The sequence below is a fragment of the Ochotona princeps genome, chromosome 6 (assembly GCF_030435755.1).
Source record: "Ochotona princeps isolate mOchPri1 chromosome 6, mOchPri1.hap1, whole genome shotgun sequence".
NCBI classification, from domain to species: Eukaryota; Metazoa; Chordata; class Mammalia; order Lagomorpha; family Ochotonidae; genus Ochotona; species Ochotona princeps.
This window is the reverse complement of record NC_080837.1, coordinates 42,304,214-42,330,406: the sequence shown is the minus strand read 5'-3', so window position 1 is coordinate 42,330,406 and position 26,193 is coordinate 42,304,214. Positions and strand designations below refer to the sequence as shown.

The 26,193-nt window shown below is 37.2% G+C and overlaps 1 long non-coding RNA gene across 2 annotated transcripts in view; it reads right to left on the bottom strand.

Annotated features, from left to right (window-relative positions):
* The window catches only part of LOC131480552 (uncharacterized), a 148,658-nt gene that overhangs the window by 65,824 nt on the left and 56,641 nt on the right, over positions 1 to 26,193 (bottom strand). The window contains exon 3 of one of the 2 annotated variants that reach the window (XR_009245623.1): positions 18,368 to 18,832. The exons of the other annotated variant lie outside the window; for it this stretch is intronic. This is a non-coding gene — a long non-coding RNA (uncharacterized LOC131480552). Of the gene's footprint in view, positions 1 to 18,367; positions 18,833 to 26,193 lie in introns of those variants that run through there. 2 annotated transcript variants of the gene reach the window in all.

Genomic DNA, 26,193 nt, shown 5'->3' with positions numbered 1-26,193 from the left:
GCAGCCATACTTGCTCTCCATTTTATTAAAAAGTACATTGAAATTGAGTGAAGAATTTCACCCAGTTTCATATGTTTCAGAGGTATCAGAGATGGGATGAGTTCTTTCAGCTCTTTGCCCCGTTGTTTCTGCCACAACGTGCCATCTTGGCACATGAATCCCTAGGCCTTGCAGCATGCTGGCCACAGTGAGGCTGCTCTTACATGAAACACATGCCAAGATGACATTTATCATGTTTGTGCTTGTAAAAGTGACACTCAGCTGGAGGGAGACTGGATCACATACATGAAAAAGGTAACCACACAGATGAAGTTCAGACTTGTTTGAATCATGTGTTCCTTCATGAGAAAAGAACTATTTTATGAAGCATTACTATTATCACATTGAATCACATATGTATTTCTCTAAAAATACATCTATTTTTAGCTGCATATATTTTCCAACCATGGCTAAAAATATCTAAAATTTATCTTCAAATCAATTTTGTGGTGGAATTACCTGCTTTTCTCAGAGATTTAAAGCAAACTTGGTATCTGACCAAGCCCCAACACTGCATAGAGAATACTGAAGCAACACTATTTTTTTCAGCTGTGATGGCATTCACATCTGAGAAATTAAGAGACTTCAGAATGTTTAACAACTCTTACACTTCTTTTATGAAAACCCAGCCCAGACTTACAGAAAACCATGTATTTTTCTTATAGTAAATGTGAAATATATGGGATATTTGTTTTTGTACAATTAAAACACAAACATTGGTTTGTAAGCATGCAGTTTTATACTTGTTCTTGGCATATGTTACACAAAGAAATCAGAATATATGAATGGTCAAATTTAGTAAGAAAACTTTAAAAAAATTTATGTACTTTTATTGGAAAGACACATTTCCAGAGAGAAAGACAGAAAGATCTTCCATCTGCTGGTTAATTCCCCAAATGACTGCAATAGTGATCCAAAACCAGAATCCAGGAGCTTCTTCTGGGTCTCCCACATGGGTACGTAGTCCCAAAGTTTTGAGCCAACCTCTACTGCTTTCCCAGGCCACAAGCTAGATGGGAAGTGGAGCAGGCAGGACATGAATTGACACCCATATGGGATCCCAGCGCTTGGAAGGTGAGGATTAGCCAATTGAGCCATTGTTTCAGGCCCATAATATCTTCTTTTGTAATCAAAGGTTAAATCAATACTTGTACTTTCAATATTTTTGTCAATTTTTTTCATTTATCCTTATTTAGTCTGAAAGAAAGACAAAGAGACAGTAATCTTCCATCTGTGACTCATTCCTCAAACACCTGTAACATCCAAGACAGGGCCAGACTGAAGCCAAGAGCCTGGAACTACATCTAGCTCTCTCAAGTGGGTGACAATGACTCAAGTGCTTGAGTTATCATCTGCTGCCCCCCAAGCTGTGCATTAATGGAAACCTGACATCTCAATGCAGCCAGTAGTCAAACCCAGTCATTTCAGCATAGGAGTGAAATGAATAGTTCGGAATATGATTGTCATTTTTAAGTCCAGGTTTGTGCTCCAATAGAACTATAATCTTCCTAGATTTTACTTGTGGAATATTATGAAGTCTGCAAATATAGAGTGGATTAAAATCATGTTTTTGCAAAAACTGATGAAGAGAGGCATGGGAGAGAGGGGAATTGAGGGGAAGCAAGGGAAGAATGGGGAGTGTGGTTGTCTTCTTGGAACTGTACCTATGGAATGCACAAAATCTGTTCCTTTAATATTAATAAAAATCCTTAAAAGGCTGAATCTCTTATGTAGAACCAATGAGTGGGCATGCAGTAGGTACATAATTCTGTATGTATCTCATTATTAACTTGATTATGCACATTTTGGAGGAAAACATCAAGAAATATTCCTATACACCCTTTTTTGTATTTTATATCAGCTGCTGCCTATCAGGGAAAACATATGGTATTTGTCATTTTGAGACTGACTTATTTCACTAAGCACAATAGATTCCAGTTATATCCATTTTATTGCAAAAGGCAGAATTTCATATTTTATGGCTGAGTAGTATTCCATAGTGCATCTATACCACATCTTCTTTATTCAGTCCATCAGTTGATGGATATCTGGGTTGTAACATCCTTTGAATCAGTTATTGTGAATCAGCTGGACAATGATGAAACAAATTGAAAAGTTTTGTTCTTCACTCTCCTTCTTAATCCAAGATCCCAGAGCAAATCTAAATTTTGGGTCTGAATACAGAGATGTACAATCAATATCCTAAAGCAAATACTAAGCAGGGTTCCAAATATGAGCTTACCAAGAAAATATAAACAAAAATATATACCAAATCTTCTAGACATGTAATTTTGTTTTGTTTTTCTATTTGTTTTAAAGTCATGGGGTCCCTATTTAGCAGTTAAATACTACCATATTCCAGTCAAGCAGGGAAGAAGGGTATCTGCCGTTGCTGGTGCTCCACTCGTGATGCCTTTCTTTCTTCTGTGCTTAGGCAGTGTTCAATTATTTCTTGGATGCTCATAGTTTGCAATCTGGCTGCTAGACTGGAAGTGGAGCAGCCAGTACTTCAATTAGCACTCTATTATGGGATGCCCATGTTGCAAACAGCAGCTTAACTCACTGGATCACAACAATCGCAAATTATACACGAGACCAAAAGTCTACTCTTTGGGTCCAGCATTGTAAGCTCAGTGGATTAAACTGCAACCTGTGATGCCAATTCTCATATGAGTGCTTGTCTGAGTCCTGGCTGCTCCACTTCTGATATAGCTCTCTACTAATAATGTACCTGGGAAAGTACTGGAAGATGGCCCAGTGCTTGGGTGCCTGCCATCCATGTGGGACACCAGGATGTAGTTGCAGGGCAAACTTCAGCCTGGAACTTTTGTAGCTATTTAGGGAGTGAACCATTGGATGGAAGTTCTGTCGCTCCCTGGTCCTGTAGCTTGTCAATTCAAATAAAAAAAACAAAGAAACAATACTGCTTTTAACTAGAACTAAGAACTCTGCTTTTTATACATGAAAATATGCCTTTCCTTCCCTATTTGTGGTCTCTTCCTTGTGATTCTTACAAAACAGTATTTAGTAATGATTCTCATAGAATTATGGAGCTATATTCATTATTTTCATTTTAAATAAATCTCCTTATGTGAATAGCGTATTTTTCTGAATATTCCTTTAACAAGTTGTTTTGAAACCCAAAAGTACCAATGTTAATAACATCCATAATTATTTCTCTGCAACTTAAGCTGTTATGTAAGAAAAAAAAAGAGGTAAAAAGAATTACAAAAAAGTTCTCAACTTCAGTTAAATAAGTGAGAGAACAAATTATAGTACTTATGTTAAAATAGCTATTTTTCAGCTTTGGGATATTTTAGTTAAGGCAGGACTAAGAAGAAAATTGACTGCCTACATTTCAGTGTACACAATGGTTTTAGTTAGAGAAACTGAAATTGGTTTTAAGCAAAAGACAACTGAGAATGATAGGACACATAAAAAAGCGAAAATACCTCTCCTTTCCACCTTTTACCATCCCAGCTAGCAAAACCCTAATCCCCTTAAAAGCCAGCTCTCCACCTACTCATTGTCTGCACCAAATGGCTGGGTGGCAAGAATGAAACACAAACTCAACTCATTTTAAGTAGATAATGCTCATTAGGTCTCATTTTAAATTTATATTCACTGGTCTCAAGTGGGCCCTCAGCAATCCTATTGCATTTTTGTAGTCAATTTATTGCTATATTTTCTAATTTAACAGTTTTATACCCACAGTGTTTCCTTTTTGCTCCAGCTTCCAGCATTTCTCTCTTCCCCATTCTTAGCTAAAGCTTTCATTTGTTATTTAAATACAAGACTGATAAGTTAGATGAGAAATTATCTTCCCACTAACAACTCCACCCTCAAGTACTCCGCCTTTGCTCCCTTTACATTGTAGGAAGTAAGGTCCAATGTAGAGCCAGCCTCTCCATTTGTAAATGAGTCCCCTTCCTCTGGGGGCTTCAGCTCTACACGAATCCTATCCTTCAGCTTCTGATTTCCTACCAGTTCATTCCCATCATGTAAATACAGGCCATAATATGTCCTATTAGGAAATCTCTGGAGTCTACATCCTAACTTTTGCTGCATTTGTTTGCTTTGCCTTACAATAAGACCTTCAAAAAACTGGATCTCTCCAAGTTCATACCTTCACTTGCTTTCCTCCCACCCTATTCCCTTCAGCCCAACTTCTTCATAGTTCAGAAAAATTATTTCTTGTTTGGTTTATTTTATTTATTTGAAAGACAGGGTTACAAAGAGAGGGAAAGAGAGATTCAGAAATAGAGAGAGACAGAGCTTCCATCCATTGGCTCCATCCCCAATTTAGTCATGATGGTTGGGGCTGGGCTAATCTGAGGACAGGAGACAGTAGCTTCCTCCAGATCTCCCTCATGGGTACAGGGGCCTAAGTACTTAGGCCATCTTCCACTGCTTTCACAGACACATTAGCAGGGACTGGATTGGAAGTGAAACTGGCCCCCAAATGGAATGCAGAATGTGGGAATGAGAAGCAGAAATGTGTTCACAATCATATCTCCTGGGATGACACAGCTTGGGACACCCACATCCCACACTAATGTGCCTGGGTTGGAGTCCCAGTCCTGCTTTCAATTCCTGCTTCCTGCTGTTGTGCACCCTAGCAAGTGTTAGTGAGAGAGAGACATCATACCAGACACAAGTGTAGGATTATGAAGGAGTCTTATCAGCTAAGCTGGGAAATAGCAATGTCTGCTATACTCTAGGAACCACCACCATGTTTGGAAATGCACCTTCCCAATACTAGCTGCAGTTACTAGGCAACCATTTATCTGGTGATAACAAAAATTAAAAAAAAGAATTGAAACCCTGAAATGAGCAAATGGCAATTATCATGAAATCCAACCATTAAACTTAAGACCTATGATCCAGCTTCCCCAGCAATACAAATTACCTTAAGAGACACAGAACAAGCAATCTGGACACACTGCAACTATCTACAGACCAATTCACCTTGTTCTGGCTTCTCTGCCTACATTCCTTTAATGCTAGCAGTCCACACAGACCTCACCTCTCCTGGAACTCTTGAAAGTACACAAATTAGAAATATAAAATAAGACATTGCATCTTTGCTGACTTGCCCATTCAGAGAACAAAGGATGAGGAAATACAGTATCTGTAGGCCATAATCAGGGCCTACCTCTGTCCTCAGAGTCTGCAGGAAACAAGAGAGCAAATGGGTACACAAGAGGCCAACAACCCAATGGATAGCGTATGCAAAGTGGCATGAGAGCCTCCTCTCCAATGCAAGCTTTAAGGGGCTTGGAAAGGGACTGGTTATACATCAGTGCAACACTGCCCCCACCCCAGGTTCCAGGTAATGATAGGTCAACCTCATTTGACTTACAGGTGGGTAGAAGGGATTACATAAGTGGGGAAAGTGTGGCTTCCATACTTGTGACCCTGGACTAGCTGCCTAAAATCATGTCACAAGCAGCAGATGATGGTTCTGCTGTATTCATGGGACACTCAGACTGAGTTCTGGGGTCCTGGCTGCAGCCTGTCCTAACCCTGTTTTGGGACATTTGGGAAATAAATGGAAGCTGTTTCTGTATGTCTATCACTATCTCTGCCTTTCAAATAAGTTAGAAAACAAATCACATGGATGAAACGTGTGTCCTTCATATGTTGAAGGCTTAATCTTGAGTGTGATAGTATTTGGAGATGGAACTCTGGGGAAGCAGGTCAGGATAATTAGATCATGATAGAGGGATCCTGGCTTGATGGGATCGTTGTCTTTTTAAAAGAGACACTAAGACTTGGTTCTCTTCTCTTACCCTTGCTTTCACTCACTGTCATGTGAAGACACAGAGAGAAAGATGTTGTCTTCTGTCCTGGAAGAATCCTCTCCAAGAACTGAATTGATCAATATCTAGACCTTGGACTTCTCAGCCCCTAGAACTGGGAAAAATGAATGAATGCTTAAGATGTTTGTTTTCTTATGGTGGTCTGAGCTGACTAATACACCCCCTTTTGCCTTTAAAACTATTCTTCTTCATGCTACCCCATTTTCATAAGTGGTACTTGCTCAGGTCAAAGAATCTGGAGCCATCCTTGATTTTATTTCCTATATTCCTCATCCAAATTCATCAATAAATCTTATGAAGTCTTCAGAACAGACCTGAAATCTAATTACAGCATGTCACTTGAACTGCTATTAGGATAGCCCATGACTCCTGTATATTATTAACCACTGTATGGTTTTTAAACAGTCACTTTGCTACTGTTATTTCATATTTCCAATGCTGACCCAAATATAATATCCTCCACTTGACAGCCGGAGTTGTCTTTTAGAAAGCTAAATCAGACGGTATTCCTTCCTAACCTTTCAGTGCATCCTGGGCCACTCAGAATAAAACCCAGCTGTCTAAGAGGGATACATGTATTCTCTGTATGGTGGCTACCCTTAGTGTCTCCACGCTTCCATCTGCATTTGCTTGTTCTGTTCTGGCTACCTTTGCTGCTTCTGTTTGCTAATCTTGCTCTTGCCTTAGTGATGTGGCAGGAACAGTGTGGTGCTCGGAGATGCTCTGCTGGCAGTTTTTCAGGGCTACTCTCCCACCTCATCTGACTTTGCTCAAATGCCACTTTCTTACAAAGGCCTTTCTTGGGCATTTTGTCTAAAATAATCACTACCTTGAACTTTCTCTATTATATTCTGCTTGTCTCCAGTAATGGTACATTGTAATTTATTAATTTCTTTAAATGAAATCTGTCTTCCACCAGAATGTAGACTTTGAGCACAAAATCCTTGTCTTATTCAACCAATGAATCCCCACTGCCTGGAAAGGCCCCTTATTAATGAGGGACACTCAATCAATATGTACATAACAAACAAATGAGAAGTTTTTTCTCTGTTTCCCCAAAACATAGAAATTGTTACTCTTCAGTTTTAAGGTTTGAGTTACATTTTGAAAAATAATATCTCCTTTGCATGGGGGAGGCGGGAATACTTATAAATAGTGCCAATATCCAGCAAAATAGTTCCAAGTGGCAAAAGTTGAAGGTATTAGCAAAGCTAAAAATCAGAATAAGCAAGTAATTAAATGAAGAAAGCAGATTTACACTTGCTCTTTGGACTCTGTGAGAGGCAGAATGGAAAAGAGTAGTTATGCCTTTTACATAAACTTATCATCATCATATCTTATTTGTGTCTTACTGAAGATTGTTGAGACTAAAGCTGCCTCCAGCCAACAAAATCAATTTTCCCTTCCATACCACTTTTAACTTATTCTCTCCCAAGTTTCAATGTCATTTGTATTCTTTCATTTTGAATTCCAAGACTGATATTGCCTCTAGAAAGATAATGAACTGCCCCAAAATGTAATATTTTATTACATTTCTTACCTTTAAGTTCTAATCCATAGTGAAATAAAAACACTTAGATATGTTCAAAATGTCAATTAGAAGAAACTATCAGGACTTTTCATTCAGCTATGGAGATGAACTAATGCCAATAGAATAAACTAAAGCACACTTGATTTAGTAAGCACGGCATCTAAAAATTATGTTCAGAAGTTCCTCCAGTCAGCCTCAAATACTTCTCTGGGTACTGACTAAATATAATTGGAAATAAGAATAAAAGGGCAAGCACTAAAATGTTACATTGAAATTAGTCAGCTATTCAAAAGCACAAACCCTTTGTGGACTGCAATGGTCATGAGGTTGCACATCACGACCCTCTAATGACATACTAGGACAAATGCTTATGACATCTAATTCTTTCCATGATTGCTGGGTTGGCCTTGAGCAGCAAAAGGCAACTGGATTTATTTTGTTCTGGCAGCAGCTCAGTGGGAACATAAACTAGCAATGCTAGGGAATAGAAGGTCTACAAAGAAAAGGAAGCTCTGCTCATATACTATCCTAAACCCCAAACGCCAACTACACTTAGACCAGAAGCTATCTGAGTGGTAAACACAAACATTTTCAAAGAATTGTCTAATATTCATGGCAGAATCTATAAACGGTGACTTGAATAATCCTTTTCCAGAAAACCTGTGAAAGTTTTATAAAATATGCTGCAAAAATGACTCACAGTAGATGTAATTACTGTGCAACCTTGGAAACTGATGTAAAAAATTCAGCTGCCAGCATGTTAACAGCCACCTAATATATGGGTTGTTTGATTGGACTCTTTGGGCAAAACTGCAAAATTCCTAACCCATTGCCGCTATATATTTTATCAGGGTCAAATTTAGCTACTTCCATTTTTTTAAAATGCTGTTTTAGACACCACAGTGAACCAAGCCAATGTTGCTTAATTGCTTGCATACATTACAATCTAACCCATTTCCCCAATCACTAATCTAAGTAGTTATTATTTATTTTCAGTCTTTGGAACAGTGGCAGACTTCTAATGACTAAACTATGAAATTTGGCAAAATCATTGCTTTCTTAGCAAAAAACAGTAAATATAAGTAATGAAATTTCCTTCTTTATACAGTCACTAAGTGTTTATTTTTTAAATTTTCATCCTAAATTAGCAGTGTGGTATAAAATTAATATACTGTCCATATTCTTCTTTCAACTGCAACACAGCATTTTTGTGAGTAGAGAGAAAAGCCAAATTTTAGAAGAGCCACATACCGTATGTTCAGCCTAGTTGTTTGGCCTTGCCTGGAGTGATCAGGTATGTTGTCAGTTTAATAGCTAATGCCAACCAAATGTGTCAACTTTTGAAAGATGCCCTCTTACTATAAAATGTTCACTCTATAATCATCACCATCCCAGGTTTTGGTCTTATAGGCTGTCACCTTTGGAAAATTGAATGTAAATTGAGTTTTTGCAAAATTGATTTTATGGTAGTGTCACTGCAGCTATTTGCTAGTTAAATGACCTTAACAATGAATCTTTTAGAAGAGACTAGCCCTCCCCTATTTTGTAACAGAATATCAAGTCCATCTCTCCTCCAAGTTTACCTACTTAAGAAGTTCACATATATAACATTTTTTTCCAAAGTAGGGCTATCCCAACCATGGATTTTAAAAAACAAAGGGTGAGAAAGAAATGCTCTATTGATCTTCCTATAGATTAATGTTTAGGAGTACTAGGATGATCCAGATATTGTAGCCACACACATACACTGACTTGAAATCTCAGTTTAATAACTTTATTACATAGCATCTCTTAATTATGTGACAGGCAATAGGCAAGGATTTTTGCCTTATTTATGCAAGCACTAAATATTTGAAAAATCATCAGTTTTAGTAGCTAATCTTACTAAATGGTTCACTTTAGCAAAATATGCTTGCATTTATTCACAGGGGACTAAACTAATGTTAAAGAAAAAAAAAAAAAACCCTTCAAATCACATAAAAATTTGCCTAAAAGGAGAAATTGTGGTGAAGCTTTCAAGTGTATAGTAACAATGAAGGCTGTGTCAGTTATTTCAACTTACATATTTAATTAGTTCAAACATAACTTCTTAGATCATTGTGATCAGTAATTAGAAGACCCAAGTCTACTTTCCCAGTTAAACTTTGCCTAAGATTCTGAGCAAACTAAACTTCAGGATGGTAACATAAGTTTGAAAATCTGTGAAGTGTGGGATGACATTATGGTGCAGTGAGGTAAACCACTGCTTAAGGCATTGGCATCTCATGCTGGAGTGCTAGAGTCTTGGGAGCCTATTTAATATCCAGCTCCCTGGTAATGCACTTGAGAAGGCAGTGGCTAGTGGATCAAATACTCAGACTCCTGCCACCCATTTGGAAGAAAGAGTTCCTGGATCCTGGCTTCAGTCTGGATAGCCCAGCCTGTTACAGCTACTTGGATGGTGAATTAGTGCACAGAAAATTTCTCCTTCTGTCTATATCTCTCTCCTCACCTCCCAATCCTCTTCATTTTCCATTCAAGTACATACATAAAAATCTGTATACAAAGGAGTTCCATAATGTGTATAAGTTTTGGAAGACTGAACTTTCCATAGACTTCCAGATATCATAAAAATGAGATATAGCTACAAAGTTTTACCATTTTTGAGATACATCTCATTTCAAATAAATTTGATTAGGTGTCTTCTAATTAACTGTCCACAACATCTTTGAGAGAACTCCCATATACTTGATTTTCTAACCATAGATTCTGAAGATGACGACAGCAGAGCATCATTTCTCTTTTAACACTGATGTAGTTCAGGACTCAGTACATCAACATATGACACTTTGACTTGTTGAATATTTTAAGCTGAAGGAATCTGGGAAACAGTCAGAAATTTTCTGACCTTTCCTGTCCTTGGTCCCTGAAGTTGGTCACAAGACCATCATGTGATAGGTGCTCTTCCCTATTCCTAGAGCATCCTTATTTCTGAACACAGAGTGATACCAAAGTGAATCTGGAGAAACAGGCTTTGCAAATTCCCCTCAATTTACTACCATCATGCCATACCTTTGTTCCTATTGTATTTATTCCTGACTTTCCACAGGAGATGTAAACATCTCCTCAGATCTGCATTTCCTTAAAAAAGCTCCTACATTACCCAAAGCATATAGCAAGCAATTTTCTCTCTATTTCATTTGTATTTTCTTACAGGAACCTCAGTCAAGGACCTACACGTGGAAAACAAAAAGGCATTTCCCCTCCCCTATAAAATCAAGAGTCAAAAATGGTTTTTCCAACTCAAAAATAATAATCACAGAAGGACAATACCTTGCTTTTGCAAATACATTTCATAGAGAGTTAAAATATGGCAATGGACCTGTTAGTGTGGCAGGAAAGAATGCAAAAAGAAAACGTGAACATTTCATCCAAAGTTCTTGAAAAGTGAGCCAAATTTTGATTTTTAAGAATTACAAAAAAACCCGAGAATTTTGAAAATACCAAATTGCAGGACATTTTTTTCCAAAGGAGAACACATGAAGAGTCTTTAACTAAAATGAGGTAGTGGTCAACCTGTTTTCATGAGGCAATTGGTACATGCTAGAGGCAGAAAATTCTATCATACCCAAGCAGCAGCAGTGAAGAAGGACTTAAGGGAAGACATCACTTTGCAAAAGGCAATAGAAGGAAAGGCTCTTTTCAAGAAAGGCAATACTTTCCAGTTATATCTTCAGTGTCAGGATGCATTTAAATATCAGAATGATGGAGTTGTGACTGTTGCTGAAAGACTGTATAATCGTAATGAAATGGGAGAAAACATGGGGAAGTGTATCATGAAATCCCTGTACCTATGGAAGTGTATCATGAAAAAAGAAAAAAGAAAGTTCTAGAAATAAGAGTGTCACTGGTATATTCCCAGATTAGGGGAATCTACAGTTAATAACAACGAAACTAGATCTATCATTAAATGCTGCTGTACAATTTGAGGCAAAAATTTGTTTATTGAAGAATGTGACAGAGTGAAATCACAATTATATCTTTTTTAATCGATTAGAAAATTCAGAAGTATAACACCAAGAACAGCAACCTTTGCTGGTATAATACTTAACAGTGAACAAAAATATGTTCATTTGCATTATCTCAAAGATTGTGGGCAATGTTAACTAGAATTTTCATTTTATAGAAAAGGAACATTGGGACTCGAAGACATTGTCAGTCGTTTTCAAAATCAGTCACTGGTTTTATATATAATGAATAATGCAGAAATAAAGACTCCAGTTGTTGAGGTACAGTCCTCTACGTGGCAGACCTCAATTGCATTCCTGGCTCAGGCTTTAGTTCCTAGTTTAGCGCTGTTCTGGATGTTTAGGGAGTGAAGTAGCAGATGGACGGTCTCTGTCACACAAATAAGTAAAATTTCAAAATGTTTGGTCAGATTAAAAAATGACTTTCGGAAATTAAAACTTTAGTGGCAATAGCCTATTCTAAAATTATGTTTGCTCAGAAGTGGAGTAGCTGGGACTTAAACCAGGCAAGCCAATATGGGATGCAGGTACCCCAAGCTGTGGTACCCCTATGTTATTGTTTTTAACAAAAGCATAAAGGTTAATACCTGGCTATCTGATTCAAAATCATACACTGGCAACCCTTTCATTTTGATAGATATATTAAGGGAATAGGTCATGTATAGAAAATGATATTTAATTCAGCCTTGTTCCAAATTTGGAACATTTTGCACTAGTCTAAAATATTTCCACAAAGAAGAAGTTGCCTTCTCTATACAACTGTATCAACTACCCAAATTGTTGTAGAATTGTGGATAAGAGGAGGCGAATGGGGAAAACTAAGAGCAATAAAGTGCATATTGTCTCTCTCTCTCTCTTTCCTTCCCTTCTTCTCTCCCTCCCTTCCTCCTTTCCTTCTTCCTCTCCTCAGTTTCTCACTGTCTCAGTTACTAAATGCCAGTAACAACTCTGGCTGGACTGGGCTATGCTGGACTGGAAGTAGGGATTGCCATCCGTCTCTTCATCCCCTGTGAGTGGCCAGAGCTTACTTATGTCCAAAACTGCTACTACTTCGGGTTTGCATTAGCAGTTAAGCTAGACTGTGGAGCTGGAGTCAGGAATTGAACCCACATACTGATGTGGTATGTAGTCATCTGCAACCCCTAGGAAAAATGACCAGGCCTTAAAAAAATTATTTTTTAATTTAAGATGGAGAGAGAGATTGAGAGGGAGAAAGAGAGAGAAAAAAGAAAGAAACCAACATTATTGACTCACACTTTCAGATGATGGAACACTAAGTTTATCCACAAATAAGTGGAATTTTGCCTTGCAATTCTAGTTCTATTTCCATTGCTGGACTTGCTAGAGAGAAGCAAAGTCTTTATTATGTTCATGCAATGTCTCTGAACACTGATACAGAAAGAACAAAATGAAGTTTAGTTAGAAATTCTTCTCCATTAGTTTTCACTCACTGCCTTGGCTATGTTCATTTATTACATGCTAGGAAGTGTAGCAGGCAAGGTAAATGCTCAAAATAAAATTCTGATATTGGTTCTTTAAGTTTTTATAATAATGAAGGACCTTCTTATAGCTGATACCTTTGACTTGCAATTTTTAAACACTGGAGCATAGAAACAGACCTATATTTTATTCTGAACTAAATTATACTGCCTTTTTATTAAAAAAAAAGAGAGAGAACATCTTAATCACAAACTTTATGAAGAACATTGCCTGACTGCTGCCCAGGAATATGCAGGCAGTATTATTTCAAGTCCTCTTTAGTGATAATTTAATGCTGCCTCTAAATTTAATGCCTATTGCCTTTTCACTAGAAAGCAGTTTTTACTGATGATAATGATGATGGTCATTAGGGCCTTGGAGACTTTTAAAAGGATCCAAGGATGAATGAATAAATAAAAACCATGATGACTCATTCTGCACCCAGTGCCATTAGTATAACGCACAGCTCAGCACAGTCCGTCTTCCTCACAAACCCACACAATTTAAATGTATGTTAAATTTCTTCTTTAAACAAAGTGACTATACTTTATTCAGAGAATATTATGAGATTGTAGAATATCAACAATCAAAGGAAGCAGCTGTAAAAAGGAAATATATTCGTACCAGGCTGATTTTTTTTTTCTCTCTAAAACTAGTCTTGGTAGAACAACAATTGGCTTATGTCAGGCTTTCCCTTCTGAGTGAGGAAAGTTTGTTCTTTACTGCATTTTCATTGATTTTGTATTACTATTTTGTATTTTAAATCTATTAAAGAATGTCCAGTTTAATTTCCTTCTAATATTGCTTCAGGTGAAATGGGGGAACAGAACATTGATACAGAAGGGCCTTAGAGCATTGTCCTTGACTGTAGTGAATATGGATCAATTAATATTTCATTCACATTCATAAAATGTGAATGCATAGACCATGCCATGCCCTTAAGTACTAGTATCTACATAAAACAAGATGTGCTAAGAATTATTTTTATGAGGACATATGTAGCATTTCCACAAAATTAAAATTGTCAAAGGATAGTGTAATATGAGCCATTATAATGCATATTTTACAAAGAATTAAGCAGGAAAATTCTAAAGCAGCGAAACATTTAGTTGTGGTCATTAATTGCTTAGTGTGTTAGTATAGTCTTTCTTATTTATGAGCTGTTTTTGAAGACATTGGTAGGCTTCTATTTGTTTATTTATTTATTTGGAATACAGAGATAGACATGGAGAAGGAAGGATAGGGAAGGAGGGGGTTGGAGGAGTATAGGAAGGGAGGAAGGGAGGGAAAGAAAGAGAGAGAGATTTTCCATTCAGTAGTTTACCACATAAAAGGTGGTAATGGCAGAGGCTAGAAAGGGAACTTCATCTGGGTCTTCCTTGTGGTTAAAGGGCTCAAGTGCTGTGTCATCCTCTGCTGTTCCAAGGCACATTAGCAGGGAGCTGGATCAGAAGTGGGGTGCCCAAGGCTCAAACCAGTGGCTCCAATGTAGGATGCCAACCATCATTGCAAGTAGTAGCTTAATCTGATGTGCCACAATGTCAGACCCCATTGGTAGGCTTTCTAATGTCATATGTAGTAAGTAGTCACTTTTATGTTTCCTGCTCACTATTTTTATTTTCTTCTGGCAATAGACAGTAGAGAAGTGAAAAAGACACTGAATCATAACTCAGGCAATGAGGATGTTAGGCTTGAATATTCACAAAGGAACAAGATGACTGCTCTTGTAATTGTGACCAGAAGCCCCTGTGTTTTTCTATTATCCCTTTAACATAAAAATAATGCAACAGTCTTGATGTGACATAGTTAGCAATATGCCTTTTGGTCTGCACAGAAATAATTACCAAAACATCTAAATGTTAATTGTTAGCTACTAAAAGGTTCTTGCTTGGGACTGCGATTGTAGTAAAGTGGATTAAGCTGCTGCCTGTAAGAGTAGCATCCCATTAGGGCACTGGTTCATGCCTCAGCCACTCTATTTTCAATCTAACTCCCTGCAAATGTGCCTGAGAAAGCTGTCAAGGATGACCCAAGTACTTGGGTCCCAGTGTCCCGGTGGGAGACCTGGAAGGAGTTCCTGGTTCCTGGCTTCATTGAAGCTTGACCATAGCTGTTGTGGTCCTTTAGGAAGGAATCAGTGGATGGAAGATCTTTTTCTGTATATCCTTCTATGTAACTCTGCCTCTTAACTTCCAAATAAATAAATAAATCTCCTTTTCCCCAAACATGATTCTTGCTTGGAACAGATTCAATATACTGAAGTTCATATTTAAACAAAGATAAACAGGCAAAAAGTAATTATTTCTGATACAAGAAACAACGGGTTTTTAAAAGCAAGTTTCCAACAAGTGTTCAAAGTACAATTCAATGTGTAATACTGAATTCAGATGCACCCATTGTAAGGCCTGATGTATATCTTCATTTTAAAACTCAGTAAGTTACTCTTCATATAATTTAGTATAATATGATAAAGGAAAAGCATATAATACAGGAATTGATCATTCTAAATCAGTGTAGCTAAGTGTCATTTACATGAAGCTAGTCTAGTGAAAGTTTGAGCATTCAAACTGCCCATTGCTATCAAAATTGCAAATCACTAACTGGATGGATAAAATGTTCTAATCCCTAAGCTTGATTTCAGTGATGGGAAGAAATGTACCTGTTCAGACTTCTTGCTTTGGTAGCCAGCCCCGAAGTGAATTATGTCAAGTGCACATGATTGTATTTATGTCTTCTAGAAGAGTGAATGAGACATATTCCCTCTTAGAAAAATGATCTTTCAGGATGAATGGTGGGGTTTCCTTCTGTACCAGAGTTGTTTTGGGGGAATGAGATTTTGGCTGTTATTCGTGTGGGTGGACCAGGCAGCCAGATTTACGCTGCGATTGATCAAGATCTCTGAAGTATAGTATTCATGGTACTGTATACATGAATCTGATTACTAGTGTGCATGTACAAAAACACAATGTGTAGAACACGAGTTAGAATATTATAGGGAGGGTTATATGGTAGGAAAAAATAATTGTCCTTAAATTTGGGCATCACTCACTAGAGGTTAGAGAGATCTGCACAAAAGGTGTCAGTGAACTGTGATTGGCTGAGGCACTGAAGGATTCCCATCTCTCAGCTTACACTCACTGTCACTAACTGGGGGAGGGCAGAAGGCTTTCACACTATCTACCCACCCTCCTTCTGACAGCGTGGCTTCCAGGACTGTACTTGGCTTTCATCCTTCTAATAATCCCCTTACCTACTTGCAGAACTTGGGCATTACTGCTGTCTTTTTAGCAAAATACTCTAAAGCACAGCTTGACTGTTACAGAATCTTCCCCTTGCTTGCACCAACACTGTCATCAGGTTTCCTAGGGTCTTATTTAAATCAGATAAGAAAATAGAAAGCCATTTATTAGGAAGCAGATATGGAGGTACTGGTTGTATGTAGAACTGGATGTCACACATTCACCTTAAACTGTAAACCTGAAAGATACTTTCTTCAAAGTGAAAAGCTTCATTTTAAATGGTTCATCTACCACTGCAATGATGTGCCACTTGACCACAGCATCTCTGGGATGACAGGTAGCTATTATCATTACCAGAACATTATCTATGTCATTGCCTTTACACTTGTGCTTCTAGACAAAGAAGCTGACAATCAGGATGGTGATAGCAGGAGTGATTTAGTTAGTGTTCCAAAGACATTACTAGATCTACATATAAACAGCTAAATATTAAGTAAACAAGTGAAGTAATGATTATGTACTACATGGAAATGGGTTGAGCTATAGGTAGAGTGAAAGGTATTTCAGTTCATTAGCAATAAATAACTGTGGCTTATAAATACCAATATAAACTAGGGGCTATGCCATGCATGTTTACATTTTGAGGAATTTCATGTATTTTTTAAAATATTTATTCATTTGATAGAGGAAGAAAGGAAGGAAATGAAATATGTGTATGGAGGAGGAAATGTTCCATCCACTGGTTTATTCCCAAATGGCTGAAAGGCCTGGAGCTGGGCTAGGCTGAAATCAGAAGCCAGGAACTCCATCCAGGTCTTCCACATAGTTGGTGGTAAACCAAGTACTTGATCCATCTTCTGCTGCCTCCCACATATATAAGGAGGGAAGTCAAGTAGTCAAGACTGGGACCAGGCATTCTGATATGCAACATGGGCTTTCCAAGTGCACCATACCACCTACCCCATGTATCTTTAATGTGTTGGTAGAACCAGATGAGATATTAGTATTTTTAAAAATATGTTTTAGAACATTGTGGGTATATACATTCAATTCAACAATTTAATTTAGTACCTAGATGTAATATAAGTGCAAAACTATTTAAATGTCTTTACCTGCATAGATATCCTCATAAGTAAACCCTAAGTGACCAGTGCACCATTTGTGATGACTTAATTATGACATCGTGCTTTTTACTAATTCAAGATATTTAATTATGTGAGTAGGCATTGTGGCACATTAGGTGGCCCAGAGTGTTCCTGCTGCTCAGGATACTTGCATCCCAAATGACTGTGCCCAGATGACTCCTAGATGGTCTGTGCATCTGACACCCACCTTCTGCTAATGCACCCAAGAAGCAACCCATGATGACGGAAGTACTTGGGTTTCTGTCACCCACGTTGGAGATGCTAATGGAGTTCCTGGCTCCTGGCTCCTGGTTCCTGGTTTCAGCCTGGCTTACTCAGAGCTGTCGTGGAAGTTTGGAAAGATGAAAGTCTAGAAGATAAAGATGATCTTTCTATCTTCTTGTATCTCATCTAGTAACTGTGCCTTTAAATATAAAGAACCAAAAATCCTTACCTCCATTGACCTTAAGTACTTTTAGTATTACCATCATAATTTATTCTTTTACTTTATGGACTCTGTTCCTCGCTGAATGAAAGCAGGAACACTACTTAGGCTGCTGTATTATTGTGATTGACATGGTGTCTAATAAACAGATAGTTGAATGCATAAGATAAGCAAGCGTAAGGCAAAGAAAGTCAACATGTTGCTTTACAATATATTTATTTTATCTTAGATAATTATAATCTTGGCAAAGCCAGGGAAAGCTTGTTGAGAACCAAAAGAATATATATCTTTTATGTAATCCAAACTATCTTGAATATCTCCAAAATTACATGTAAGCCTTTCTCCCACTGAAATTGGTTTCAATTGTTGCATATTTCTGTAGCCTCTTTGAATTTCTTGGCCAATCTCTCATTTTCTGAATACCAGAGGCTATGAAGGAAAAATCAGTATCAAGGACAGAAACACTAGATGGTATAGTGAAATGGAAAATAGATAAATAGGTTAACAGCAGGATGAAACATAACTTCCACAGACCCCAGATCACTGGGGAAAATGTTTTCCTTGCAGACCTAACACAGACAAAAAATTCCTAAGCTATTACTGAAAATTAGAAAAAAAAATCTAGAAGATAAAGAAAAAAATTTAAACACTTTGCATTCTTACTGGCTTTGTTTTCCTCTACAGAAATGGAACACCATGGTAAAAATCTAGCATTTGAAAAAAATACATCAGAAAGACTGAAAACTTTGGGAGCTAATTATTTTTAAGATGACTTTTAGTAAAACGTTTAAAAATGACGTGCAGAGTTGGACTGCAGAATATTCAGTTAGGTCCTACAATTCCTTTATAAATCATGCAGGATTAATACATAGTTTTTAAAATGGTCATTAAAATGTATATTTCCTATCAGCTTTGTAAATATATGAATCTTTAAACAGGTTCAACCTTCTAGGTTTTATACTTGGCATACCTACATTTTTCCTTGTGAAGCACCCCTGGTCGTTTTGTCGTTGCAGGGATCATGAATCCACTTGATATTAGTGACTTATACTTTCCTCTGCTTTGTGAGTGTGGGTAATGGCTTTTTTGTATACCAATTTGCTTACACTGCAGTCCATGCTGGTAATACTGTACATTGTCTGACCTCTGAATGGAAAAATAATAACAAGTTAAAACAGTCATTTTACCTGAAGTCGATAAGGCCATAACACTCACCCTGTTTTCAATTCACATGCTCAATTTTCATCCACTCACTCTCGACTTTGAGAGGAAGGAATAATGACAGGTTACAAGCACTTTATTTCCAAATTCACTCACAAAGTTATTGACAGGCATTTTTCACAGAAACAACTCTTCTGTCTGACCCTCGTGAGCTGTTTACATGAAAAACGCTCTTCCTTGTAGATTAATGAGAGTGGAACCTAATTCCATACCAAACATGGAGCAATTGCTTTAGCATCTCTGTTTTTGATATGGGAACAAAAATAGGGATAATTTGCCTCAAATTGCAGTCACTTTCAGTCATAATAAAATCTCAGAAAGTACTGTTTGCTTTCAACTTTCATTAGGTAAACTGGGGCTATTATTAAGGTACCAACACATAAATGTAATATTAGCACTTAACAGAAGCATGGCATTCTCCTCTGGAGATAAATTCTACCCCTGTCAATATAATTCCACACTGAGTGCAGTAAAAGAGTTTGAAAAGATGAAATAGTGAAGCTTTGCACTACAGGAAAAGAAATACCTTGTTCATTGAAGCTTAAAGGCCATTTTGATGGCCCAAGGTCCTAGAGTACTATTTAGAAAATAAGTCTAAGAGAAACTCTCTTAGGTCAAGTCAAACATTGAGACAAACTTTCAAACATGTTCTCTTTGTCTGAGGTTGTTAAATCAGTTACTTGAAATTTCTGCATATCTTCAACTGGCATTTGAACTGTGAATAAAAGGAATTTAAGGCCAACATGGAGTCCATCTCAAGAGAACAAATGGCAATCATTCTGTTGAAACACTGTACCTACAACCATCACATGTTTTAACTTTTTCTTTTTAGTATGCTAAACTCTTTGAAAATGCAAGGTACTGCAAAAGGCACAGTATCATGATGGAGCCAGGACAATTGAAACTCAACCTCTTTATTCTTGTCTCTGTATTTCTGAATAGTACTTTGATGGTGATTGCTCCCATTTCCAATTTCACACTGTAAGGAGTGCTGCCATGGTCAGGGATGAGAGCCACAGGCATTGACTCTCAAGCAGACAAGAAGGAAGGGGAGGGACAACTAAAAGCTTGACTCATCTTCAACCAGAGTTCTTTATCACGCTCACATTCATCAGTTGGAAAGCTGTAAGAAGTGTATTGTCATTTGGGATATCTAGCATCCTTAATCACACACAATCGTCTATTTTCATTTTCAAACACAGACTATAATGTTTTTAGGTGACATGTCCCTCTTGTATCTCTAATAAGGATGATTTAAAAATGCACAGTACATGATTCTGTCTAAACATGTTGGTGAAAGGATTGTTTGGGTTAAAGTTATGGGTTGGTATTTGGCCTAATAGTTAAGATAGTCAGGTCCTGTGTCCAGGCACGACTAAGTGCCTGTGTTTGACCCCTGGCTGTAGCTTTTGAATTCTGTTCATGCATCACCACTGGGAACCAGTAATGATGGCTCACGTGTTTGGGTTCCAGTCATCCACATGGGTGACCTTAACTGATTTCCTGGTTTTGAATTTCATCTTGGCTCAGGCTTCAATCTTGCCCACTTCTAGCAGGTATGGTTGTTTGAAGAGAGAACTGGAAGATGAAAACTCCATCTCTCTCTCTCTCTTTCACAAATGAATAAAATTGTAAAGACTATATGTAGAGAGTTGAGTGCATTTGTGTGTGCCTATTAACCTGGCTATTATAGTAAACACAAAAATCACTGTCTTTAAGTCTTGTCCAGCAAATGAATTCATGTCTGTCTATCCCTCTTCAAATTCTTTGCATTCCACTCATCCTGAAAATAGCCTATAAAAGCTGCTATGACCAGACCCATGCAGTTGAAAAGCATATAGAACATTTCTACTCAGACTTCAGTACCATGACTTTAGTTGATGTTCAATGCAATCAAGTTTTTTTAAAGTGTTTTTCACATATATCTGTATGAACCAAAGTATTATTTTCTTCTCAAAATGAAATTAAAATAATTTTCAATCCATAAATACTTTTTAAAAATACATAATTGGAAGATAGATTGAGAATTATTATATAAACTTAAAGCTTAATGTGCCAGCAAACATGATATGTAAGCCCTTTTAATTAGCTTCAGAATTAGAAATAGTGATGTATATATAATTTAAAAAGCACATTTAGAGTCAGATCCAGCAATTTCTGAAGCATAGTGTCAAATACAAATGCAAATACATTTTCTAAAGATTTAGCTATTTGCTTATCTATTTGAAGGACAGAGTGACAGGAGCCAGAAAGAAGGAAGGAGGGAGAAGGAGGAGAGAGGGAGAGAGATAGAGAGATAGAGAGAGAAAGAGAGACAGAGAGAGAGGAAGAATCTTTCATCTGTTGGTTTACTCCTCATTGCTACAACAGCCGGTCTGGGCCAGAAAGAAGCCAGGAACCAGGAACTCCATTCTAGTCTCCAATGTGGGGACTATATGTACAAATACTTGACCCATTTCCACTGCCTCCATAGAAGCATTAGCAGGGAGCTGATTTGGGAGTGGAGTAACTGGGACCCCAATCAGTACTCCAATATGCAGGGCCAGTGCCATAAACAGTTACAGCCTGCTACACCACAATGCCAGCTGGCAAACAGACTTTTTTAGAGGTGAAAGAGTTGCTGCTATTTAATTAAAGAAAATACTTTACTATAAGCTTTTTAATATCAGAGTGCATCTTACTTATTTTTAAATCCTAACTAGTAGCATAGTGTCTGGTAACCCAAAAGTACTTGATAAATATTCTATGCTAACCTTTTTCTGGAGGCAATTTATTTAAAATTTCCAAATGATTATTCATTTTCTACCTGGACATTCAAATTCAGTACCTGTTGTAAGGGAATAATTTGAAATATTCATAAAAACAATTTCAATGATAGGATGTTTATCCTGAATGAGGAAAAATGTTTACAAACATATATCCAGCAAGGATGACTATCATATTTTCTCTCTGATATAAGACAACCTTTGTACAAAGTGCAAAATGAAAAGATACATAGATCAGCATGTATATAATACATTTATATAGACATTCTGTATAATAGAGCCAAATATACCATGAAGTAGAGATACATTGCAGTATGCATTTCTACTTGTAAATCAAAGACGGAATCCCAATGAAACTGTTAATATATTTTGAAACTAGAATGCTGGACTTTGTACTATTCTCTAAACCTACAGCATCAGGATACACTTAAATAGCACAGTGATGGACTTGGGACTGTTGTTGAGGGCCTAAACTATTATTACAATATACAGGAAAACATTGGGGGACAGGAAGGAGGCAGGCAAGGGTGGAAGGAGAAATCCCTGAGCTTAAGGAACTGTATTGTGAAAAATAATTTATAAAAATGTTTAAAAAGAAAAAAGAAATGCTAGAAAAAGCACTAGTCAAATATAGTATAGTTTATTATACTTGATAAGGAAATATCATATGACTTTGAAAATCCATGTTTTTAAAGGACATTCAATTGTAAGAAAATAAAACACAAGTAGGAAAAATCAGTTCAAATATTAGCAGGTATAATATCTGAGAATGAGGGCTAGTGCTATGGCACAGTTAATTAAGCCACCAGGGCCAACATTTCACATGGCCATCAACTCCACTTCTGACCCAGCTCAGTGCTAAAGCACCTGGGAAAGTAGCAGAAGATAGTCCAAATCCTTGGATCCTTGCCTCCATGTGAGAGAACTGGATAGATTTTTTGTTTTCAACATTGCCTAAGTTCCAATGTTTTGGCCATTTAATAAATTTAATAAATGAACAAGCAGTTGGAAGATCTCGCTTTTCTCTCTGCCACTTCCTCTTTTTGCCAATCCCTCTCTGTAACTCTGTCTTTCAAATAAATAAATAAATACATCTTACAATCTCATAATAAAATGCCTATATAAATATTTGTGTGCATTTATACATGCATACATATATGCATGTATAATCTGATCTAGGCAGAAAAACATAATCTGTTAGAAGAATAAAGCATACATTTTTGCAAGCCCCTGCTGGTTTGTAAAAATAAGGGATGCTAAAATGGTTTCTTTGTTTCCTGGATTGAGAGATGTTTAAGAGGATGAGGAGAGATGCTGGAGTCTAAGACAGGACCATCCCTATAGCAGGAGTAATAACAGGCAAGGCACTGAGGCAGTGGAAAGTTAATAGGAATGGGAGAATAACAAGGAACAGCTTTAATGGGAATTTTTATTGCTATGCTGTACAGTATATATTTTACCCTTCTCCTTTGCATTTCCTGAACTCGTAAGTAAACTTCTCATTTATGATCTGCAAAAGCAGATTTGCTCTGAGGAGGTAACCAAGTACTGACTTTTGCTTCAGGGCAAAGAATCAAGGCTCCCTGTGTGGCTCAGCCAAAATATGGCATATTTTTTATGAAAAAAAGCAGCAAAATCTTAAATAGTCATCAGCTGTTAAAAATGAATTTGATGTAAAATGTATAAGTGAATAAATCAATGAATTAAAAATAGTTTTGGGGCCTGGCACAATAGCATAGTGGCTAAGGTCCTCGCATTGAACACGCCAGGATCTCATATGGGGACCAGTTCTAATCCCAGCAGCCCCAGGATCTCATATGGGGACCAGTTCTAATCCCAGCAGCCCCACTTTCCATTCAGCTCCCTGCTGTGGCTGGGGAAAGCAGTCCAGGACGACCTAAAGCCTTGGGAACAAGCTCCTGTTCCAGCCGTTGCGGCTGCTTGGGAAGTGAACCATAGGATAGAAGATCTTCTCTGTCTTTCCTCCTCTCTATATATCTGGCTTTCAAAAAAATTTTAAAAAACAAATAGTTTTGAGAAAGATTTTAAGTATATTCTCAAGTGGAAACTGCCCCACTTTAGACTGAGCTCCAGGAATCTTAATTTTGATTGCTCTTTATTGAAATAAGACACTCACTTTTAGAACACTCACTCATACACCCACACCAACACACACACACAGAGTAACAAAGTCGGGGGGGGGGGAGAGAGAGAAGGAAAGAGAGAGAGATCAGTCACAATGGCTGGTTCACTCCTGAAATACTTGGCAATAGCTGAATGTGGACCTGGCTGAAACAAGGACCCACAAAACATCTGGTTCTCCCAAATGTCTGGGCCATCCTCTGCTGCCTTTAGGAGCACACAGATGCTGGCAGGTGACTCTGGCTTTAATACTGGCTCTCCCTGTGTACTAACATGTAACTTCTCAGTTTCCTCATCTGTAAAATGGGGAAAACACAAATTTGCATCTCAGGACAATTATTAAATTTGTGATTACATCAGCATTGTGAGATCTGTCTGGAAGAGGACCTTCTATTTGGGCACTACCATATGTATTTATGCCCACATTTATGTGGGTAACAGTGCCACTAAACATCCTCCTCTATGCCTCCCCTAGAAAACATTAGCAACCTTTTACTTCCCCTCAGTCAAGGTGCTCATTTTATACCAACATATGCAAGCATGGGCGCCAAAGAGTGCAGTCATTCTACCCATATTCACTGTTTCTGGCCTCAGATTCTTCCATAAGTCATAAAAAATATAACTCCACTTTGTAGTAAAAAAAAAAATCACTGCTCAAGGGTAGGTAGTTTAATATTCATGCAATCAGACTTTAGTTCTCTAATACTGTAGTAATGTAGCACTCTTGCTGTTTAAAAGGTTAAAAGTACTTAATACTTAAATGATACCCTTGTTCCAAAGTAATGGTTAACTGATATCATGACATGCTGTAAAAAACATTTCCCAGAGAGAAATAGTGGGAGAAACAAGTCAACCCATGATACACAGGAGCACGATCACTCAAGTCAGCATTTATTTTGGTAGAGATGTCTTGCATGAGCCCACTTTTACTTTGGGAAGGCCCCTCAACAGTAAGAAATGCACAGCAAAATATCTTTATTTCATGGTATTTCTTTTTTTTAATTAATGTCATAAAATAGGTTCTTAAAATGATTGCCCTAAACAAAGATGTGTGTGATTATTACGAAAAAGAAAATAAATCATAGCATTATCACCATAAAATAATGATTTCATTTTACAGGTGTGTTGGTTCTATAGGCAAATTGTTTAAATAGCAAGAATCTATGACCATATAAATTATATTATTTCATTAAGAATAATAACAGGGCCTATGTATACGTTGAATATCTCTCATTTTTTTTTAGGGTAGTCAGGTATGATTTCTAAGAAGTTTGAATCTAGAAAGCTCATCAGTTCGTATCTGTAATAAAATCCTGTAGCTGAAACTTGATTGCTTTCAGAGGTTGTGCAGCACTAAAACTTTGACAGTAAGTAGAGGATCTGTGATGCTTTCAAAGAGGAAATACTCTTATACCTCTTAAAAATACAAAGCATATTGCCACAAAAGCAAAGGCTACATCTCCCGAAGCAGCAGCTCACTTTACAGAGGGAACTGAAACAGGGAAAGGATTTCAGCTTTCCCACCTGAGCCTCTGCCCTTGAATTGGTATTAAGTACCCATATCACTCATTATAGCCTTTAATCTCCCTTGCTGATACCTTTTAATTTTTAAACAGCCCTACTTTACAAATCATATCCTCTTTCATGTGTTCTCTCAGCTAAAGAATTAATTTTGCAAGCAAAATATCTAAACAGTAAGCATAATAGAATGAAACAGGTTAAAGCTCATTAGCGGCAGGGAGCAGATGTAGTAAAACTCTGCCAGTTCCCCTACATTTCCTTCTCAGCAGGGACTGGGAATCAAGCTGCGAGGTGGTTCTATAGCACAATGCTTGGCTGCTGTTTCAGCAATTGCACCTCTATTGCTCCAAGAATAATACTAAGAATTCACTTTGATTTTTGATTTTTCCTTGCAATAATAAAGTCTAAAAGGACCCTGCAGAGCTAAAATGTAAAGTTAAGTACCAAGTGCCAGCTAATCAGGAAATTGTAAAAATGTAATTGATAAGAAAATAATTATAAAGCCTGTTAATCTTTGAAAATACTAGTGTTTTGGACAGAGGGTTCAGAGTCAGGATGAAATCAGTCACTGCTTGAGTTAAACTTCCGTGTTATATCATACAAATCCACAAGCCAGAAGAATGGGTGTTACATAATAGAAAAAGATAGCCATGAAGGGCTGAAAGCAAAACATTGGATATAATGTAAACTGAAAGCAAATCAATCATTTTATAAAAATATAATTTCAGATTATTAAGGTAGGATTTTTTCCTTCATGCATAATGTTAAACAGAAGCATCTTTGTGGAAATATAGTAATTTATACCAAATTAAGATGTGTATCAATATGAATATTAATAGGGCTCTATTTAAAAATACC